Source organism: Mustela nivalis (assembly GCF_964662115.1).
Source record: "Mustela nivalis genome assembly, chromosome: 5".
In the NCBI taxonomy this organism is placed as follows: Eukaryota; Metazoa; Chordata; class Mammalia; order Carnivora; family Mustelidae; genus Mustela; species Mustela nivalis.
This window is the reverse complement of record NC_139024.1, coordinates 26,577,043-26,584,418: the sequence shown is the minus strand read 5'-3', so window position 1 is coordinate 26,584,418 and position 7,376 is coordinate 26,577,043. Positions and strand designations below refer to the sequence as shown.

The following is a 7,376-nucleotide window of genomic DNA, read 5'->3' as shown; positions in this document are numbered from 1 at the left end:
GTCTCACCCTCCCCACATCCAGCACCCTGCTCCAAGCCATCATCATCACCTTCATCTGGGTTACTGTAATATGTGGGGTCCCAGTTTCCATTGTTGCCTCTGTACTGCTTCTCCCATGCCACCAACTAATCTTTTAAATATATAAATAAATATTATCTATATAATTTCATACATAATTTAGATCACATCACTCCTGCTCAAAGCCTTACAGTGATGGGTGCCTAGGTGGCTCAGTCAAGCACCTCTCACCCACCTTAAAAACAAAACAACTTTGTAACATATAAATTACTTTCCTAGCCTTTAAGACCCTAAATGATCCAGTCTCTGTTGTGCCCTCTCATCTCATTTCTTTCTACTCTCTCCCTTGTTCATTCTCTCTATTCCCCAAATATAAGCTTGTTCAGGCCTTAGTGTCTATACTTCCTCATGTCTCTGACTGAAGTATCTCATTAGAATGTAATCTCTCTGCAGGCAGGAGTTTTGTTTGTTTTCTAGTATATATTCCCAGCTCCTAAAAAGTGGCTGCCACTTTGTAAATGTTCAACAAATATTGAAAGAATGCATACATTCAACAAGTGCATTTAATACATACTAAGAACTTGATAAAATGGTCATATAAGCATAGTTGACTTTATTCTAAATTAAGGTAAGCTACTTTAACACATTTCATTTTAAAATACATCATTACAGAAAAGAGTGTCACTTAAAATTTAACTGGTAATAATATATTTTGGCTCAGACAAGAATCAACTATTACATATTTATCAGTCAACTCTATCAATTGTTATCATTTGTGTATTTTAAATTACCTCTAAGTGAAACGTTGTGACTAAAAAGCAATATGCTATAGATAGTTCTTACCTGCCAGGTATGAATGTTCTAAGAGTAGAGAAAGCCTATTTTAGGTTCCTTCTTTATTTGCGGGGGGCACTAATCCAATGCTATGCCCCATCCCACTTCCTAACTCTACCCCAGCGGGGGGGGGGGAACCCACAAGGACTGAGCTAGCAAGTTATATATAACCACTGCCTATGAATTCTCCATACATGTCAAAGCTATAGAAGTGTCATGGTGGATTCTCCATAGTTCTCCCCAAACCCACATAGCTCTTGGTGTAATCTAGCGCAGGGAAAGCTGTCATTTCTGCTATTCAGCCTACTGAATAGCCCCCAAATCACACTCCCTACCACCCATAAGTTTTTTTCCACTGTACAGGATTTAATCAGTTACTACATTGAGGTAGTTACCAGAGAGGAGGAGACAAAAATGAGTGCCAAACAATCAAACAGAAATATAAACTAGATTTTTATGTCCAATCCAAGAAATAATATATATAGCACACTTCCAAGTGATAACCAGCAATGATTTCAATATTAGCACATGATTATCTTTTAGTTTACGTATGCTCTACATAAACTTACTCAACTACTACAATTTTTCTGCTCCACTCATTCATTAATGTTTAAGGTGCTTTATGAGACCCTATCTTCCCTTATCAAGACCAGCTTTTCCCCAAAATGTTTTGCTCTTAGAATCTTATGGTACTATTTAATGATCATTGTTCAAGACCTTAAATTATGAAGCATAAAAGATTTGTGGGGCTCCTGTGGAGCTCAATCAGTTAAGCATTCAACCCTTGATTTCAGCTCAGCTCATAATATCAGGGTCCTGAGATCTAGCCCCATTTTGGGCTCCATACTGGACATGGAGCCTGCTTAAGGTTCTCTCTCTCCCTTTGCCTCCGCCCCTCATTCCTCCGCCCACCATTCAGATGTGCACACGTGTTCTCTCATGATAAAAAAAAAAGGAAAATATTTGTGAACTGTTCAAAGTACACTTCACCAATTTTAACTGGCCATTACTGCAGTCCATATTCATCATAGTACAAACTGTTTTCAATTACTTAATTCCTATTATTTCCTCACACATTCTCTTTTTAAAAATTAATTCTCACAAGTATACTATTCTTTCCTTACTTGTTTCCTTCTATTCTTCTAATATGGAATATTATTCCAATATTTTAAATATTTTCCACATTTATTTCTATAACTTGGACCCATAGTCATTGTGTATCAATTTGTGGAAATCAGCTCCTTCTAACACCAGTTTCCATATTAAGTTAATTTAATATGGATGAATTTTGGTCTAAATTATTACTCAGAAAAATAATAAAATTGGGCACCTGGGTGTCTCAGTTGTTTAAGCAACTGCCTTCGGCTCAGGTCATGATCCCAGGGTTCTGGGATCATGCCCCACATCAGGCTCCCTGCTCAACAGGGAGCTTGCTTCTCCCTCTTCTGCTCCCCCTACTTGTGCTCTCTTTCTCTCTCCCTCTCTGTCAAATAAATAAAATACAATCTTTTTTTAAAAAAAGAAATAAGACTAATAAAATCGTAGCCATCACAAATCCTGCTAAGATGTTTAGTAAAATAAAGTTTTCCACATAGCTGAAATACCACTGTTTAACAGAAGAAAATATAAATCCAACTGAGCTAAAATGTTTCCCTGCTTCCTTAAACACTGTACATCCTCAAACAGAATAACACAAATTAATGTTTTCTTGATGATACAATTATTACTATGAACATCCACTACCATTACACACTAACATTCTGACTATTCATACTGAGCAGAAATATACTGACTGCATTCCCATTATCTATGCAGGCATCCAAGTGACTCACCTCCCCACAGTTTATGCCCTGAACAACATCAAATATCTTAAATGCTTTAATAAGGAAACACTGAATATGTAGATGACAACCAGTCCACAAAACACTGGCATAAAGAGTTGCAAAATTAAACATTAATTATAAACCAAGCATAAACTATCATTTTCTTTTAAGCTATTATAAGAGTTGATAAAACTTGGGGGCAGAGGATCTTTTGTCATCCCTAACAGATTGCATATCATAGGAGTCATATTTGCTCCCACCTGAGTTTTGTTGTCTATTCTTTGAAGGCATAAAATAATACTGATGCCAAAGAATTAAATTGAAGAATTAATCATATTAAGGAATCTTAGTACTTGTACTGGTGAAATAATTACATAAATACATAGAAAGCTTTCAACTCGAAAAGCTTCAGCATAGCATAGAAACAACAACAGCAACAAAAAAGAGCCTTAGCCACTTTTTTCTGGCTCAGCCTCTGATCCTGGTAAGTGATATAAAATCAGTAAGCAAAAAACAAACTGAAGTGAAAAATGTAAAAACACTAAGATTAAGAAGACTGAACTTTCAGATAATATGTTCCAGTTAAATTATATGTCTGTACTTATAGAAACCTTTTGTTTTAATAATCTCCTAGTCTTCTGAATATGTGGAATAAATAATATTCTTCTCTCAGACATCTTCCTTAAAATTTTAACTTCTCTTCAGGCTTTCAACCTAAATTATGTCTTCTTATGAGAAATGGTGGTGATTTTGGAAAAAAAAAAAAAGCAAAATTTAAGCTATTTTTCATCTTGAAAATTGTTTTTCATTATTTCTCAAAAAATATCTAAATGAACCATATTTACTTAAATAATAATTAACTTTTACTAGTGAAAACAAGATGTTCTTTCTTCCCCCTCCTCTAAGCAGAGGAATAAACTGGGCCCATTTGTAAAACAGTTTGGAATAGTTATTTTTTACATAATTAACAGTTTAAATGGCATTATTGTTGGAATAATTCAATTTACGGTTTCAATATATATCCTTTGGTGTATAAAAGCTTCTTTCCTGAGTTTATCCACTTACTACTGCTCTGGTATATGAGAGTTCTCACTGGAAATTTCTCTACTGAAAACTGCAAAAGGATAACCAGGTTTCTTTTGTAGGCATAAGCAGATATGCCAAAAAGGCAAGAAACTACTTCATTATCTCCATCCTCACTGCCATTGTCTTACAAAATCCTCATGCATGCTCCCCAGACCAATACCAACACCACCTATCAGTTGCCCTGACTCCAATATTGCCCCTGAATTTCAATTCATTCTTCACATTCCAAGCTAAGTCTGTTTTTGTGTTTTTAAGAGACAGAATCCACTGATGAAACTTGCCTCTATAACATCTACAATCATCCCTACAGTCTTTAGAACAATTTTCAAATTCTTTTTTTTTTTTTTAAAGATTTTATTTATTTATTTGTCAGAGAGAGAGCGAGCGAGAGTGAGCACAGGCAGACAGAGTGGAAGGCAGAGTCAGAGGGAGAAGCAGGCTCCCTGCGGAGCAAGGAGCCCGATGCGGGACTCGATCCCAGGACGCTGGGATCATGACCTGAGCCGAAGGCAGCTGCTTAACCAACTGAGCCACCCAGGCGTCCCATGATTAACACTGTAAAAGTGTTAGCATTTAAAACTCATGTAGCTTACTCTTCAGTTCTAGGAGACAGACTGAAGATATAAGAAAACCTGTCACTTCTAACTCAAATTTTATGGTTCCATGATTCTAGCTTCTGCTCAAAAATAAAAAAAAATAATAAAATAAATTAAAAAAAAAAAAAAAAAAGAGGGGATGCCTGGGTGGCTCAGTTAAGTGTCTACCTTCAGATACCAGATACCTAGGATTGAGTCCCACATCCAGGCTCCCTACTCAGTAGGGGGCCTGTTTCTCTCTCAGCCTGCCACTCCCCCTGCTTGTGTTTTCTCTCTCTCTCTGACAAATAAATAAAACCTTAAAAAAAAAAAAAAAGAGAGAGAGAGAGAAAATGAAAAATAAAAGCAAAATTTTTAAAAAGAAGATGAAAATACTATTTAAATGCACCTAGGTGGCTCAGTGGGTTAAAGCCTCGGCCTTCAGTTCAGGTCACAATCCTAGGCTCCGGATATCAAGTCCCGCATGGGGCTCTCTGCTCAGCAGGGAGCCTGCTTTCCTTCCTCGGTCTCTGTCTGCCTCTCTGCCTACTTGTCAAATACTTGTCTCTGCCAAATAAATAAAAATCTTAAAAATAAACAAATAAACAAATAAATAAATAAATGCTCAGCTCCTGGTAATTCATCCATTATCAAAAGTGAAACCAGAGTTTAGTTTCATTATTTTTTTAAGATTTTTAACAAATTGATAGATACAAAATTAAATTTAAATGACCATATTTAAAATATGGAATAAAAAAATTTAAAAAATTAAAAAAAATAAAATGTGGAATGGATATGTATTCTTCTGCCTATATCATTTGTATTTATTTAATGTACTCCTTTTTAAACAAAGGTATTTTCCTTTATTTGACTTCATTCCACAATTATCAAAGCCTTTCCATAAAACTTAGGACTAAATGACTCCCCCATGTGGAGATCAGCTTACACAGATTTTCTCATACTAACAAGCTTGGAAACTCATTTAAACTGCAACATGCTTACAGATTTTGAAGCTGAACTCCAAAGGTGACTGTTACAACTTTACACCTATAGAGATAAGTAAGTAAAAGTCTAACCTTAGAGTAACAAAAAAGTTCTTAAAAGAAATATATGTTAAAAAAATAACAAAATTTCTAAAAATTGAAAATGTTATTTGTAAACTGAGTAACAATCTTAAAGCAAGTAATCAATTTAAAATGCAGGCATGTTTCTAAAGATTTTTAATTTTAAAAAATTGGGTTGCTTACTGAGTAAGCATTAAATGTTTAAGCATTAACAATTTGATACAGAATTATGCTTGACTCAAAAAAAAAAAAACAATTATACTTGGCTCTTTCTGGTAACATTAGAAAACTCTGGAAAATGTTTACATCACAAAAATAAAAGCTGAGAAGAATTAACATATTAGTGATTGAGATCCTGCTTTATTACCAAAAGCTAATAAAAAAAAATCACCTATAATCAACCAAAAATTAGTTAATATAGTTAAATAAAAATGCATTTAACTTAGAAGCAAAAGTTTCAGCCTTTTTAATATTACAATAGTAAGGCAGTTGCCAAGTGGTAAGGCATCGGTCTCATAATATTACAGTAATAAGTATTCCAGTCTAACTAGACTCACAATGAAAGGTACACCCTCAATGTGCGTATACTCTTGTTGTTACTTACTCAATATCTTCCTTCTTTCTAGAATTCATAAAAGACGCAAGTGCCAAAGAATTAATAAAATGTCTTTTTAAAAATCTAAACAAAATCATGTCATAATGGGAGGGGTACTGTTAGGAGATACAAGTATAAATATACCTATGCATCATGCAATTGTTAATGAGTCTTTCCACTTTGTCATATAAAATATATCTGAGAGGGTGACAAGTCCACTCACCATAGTATTCACAGATAAGAATCATGTTTGAGTTTCTCTGGTGAAAAATAATCACCTGCTTATAATAAAGATAGTATAATTTCATTAACCTTAATTGAGAATAGGTCTCCAGTGTAAAATAAAATAATAAATGCACTACAGGGTGGACAATCTAAAAATAAGATTTTTAAAAGCATTTTTAATCACTGGTAAGCTTATACATATTTTGAAAATGAAGCATTTTGGGGCGCATGGGTGGCTCTGTCATTAAGCATCTGCCTTCGGCTCAGGTCATGATCCCAGGGCCCTATAATAGAGCCCTGCATCAGGCTCCCTGCTTGGTGGGAAGCCTGCTTCTCCTTCTCCCACTCCCCCTGCTTATGTTCCCCTCTCTTGCTGTCTCTATCAAATAAATAAAATCTTTAAAATAAAAAAAAAGAAGCATTTTAGTCTTTTCATTATCTATAGCTTAACATGACTCATTATATTAAAAATCAAGTAAAATCTTCCTTAACATGATTAATTTTGCAAAAGGAAGAACATCAGACTTGAAAGTAGGAAATCTGGGTTTTGTCCCCAGCTTTACCATTAACTCTTTAGGCTTCAGTGAGTGTCCTTATGTGTCAAATGAGAGAGCAAACTAAAAAACATCTAAGCATATGTGTGTAAAAACTCAGCTTCTGATCTTATTTTCAAAAATTAAACTTCATGGGTTATTTTCTACATATAGTATCTAAGTTGCAAAAAGTAAAACTGCATACCATGATATAACTTTCCAATACCCTATACATATCTCAAACTAAAAACCTCTTTTTATAGAACACTATCCTCTTTTTATAGAGCACTATTTTGTATTGTGGTTTTCAGCTTGCAAAATGCTAGTAACGATTCTGTATGGGAGGTATCATTATCTCAAGTCTACAAAATAGAAAACTGAGGCTCAAAGAGGTTAAAATGTAGCCAAGTCTTTTGGTCTTTCAAAGAAAAAAGAATCCGTATTTTACTAAATCAATGGGCATAATTTCTTAAAAAGTTAGTTGCTTCTGAAGCTGACTTGGAATTACAATACAACTAATGGAAAGGAAAAAGAACTGAGTCTTGTTTAACCAGAAGTTGCTACTAGTAAATGATAGAAGTAGAGTTCCCAAACCAGATTTTCTGGCTCCCAATTTCCTACAT

At 34.5% G+C, this 7,376-nt stretch overlaps 1 protein-coding gene across 8 annotated transcripts in view; it reads right to left on the bottom strand.

The window, feature by feature from the left end:
• Positions 1 to 7,376, bottom strand: part of HACE1 (HECT domain and ankyrin repeat containing E3 ubiquitin protein ligase 1) — a 115,734-nt gene that overhangs the window by 18,370 nt on the left and 89,988 nt on the right. The window lies entirely within an intron of this gene.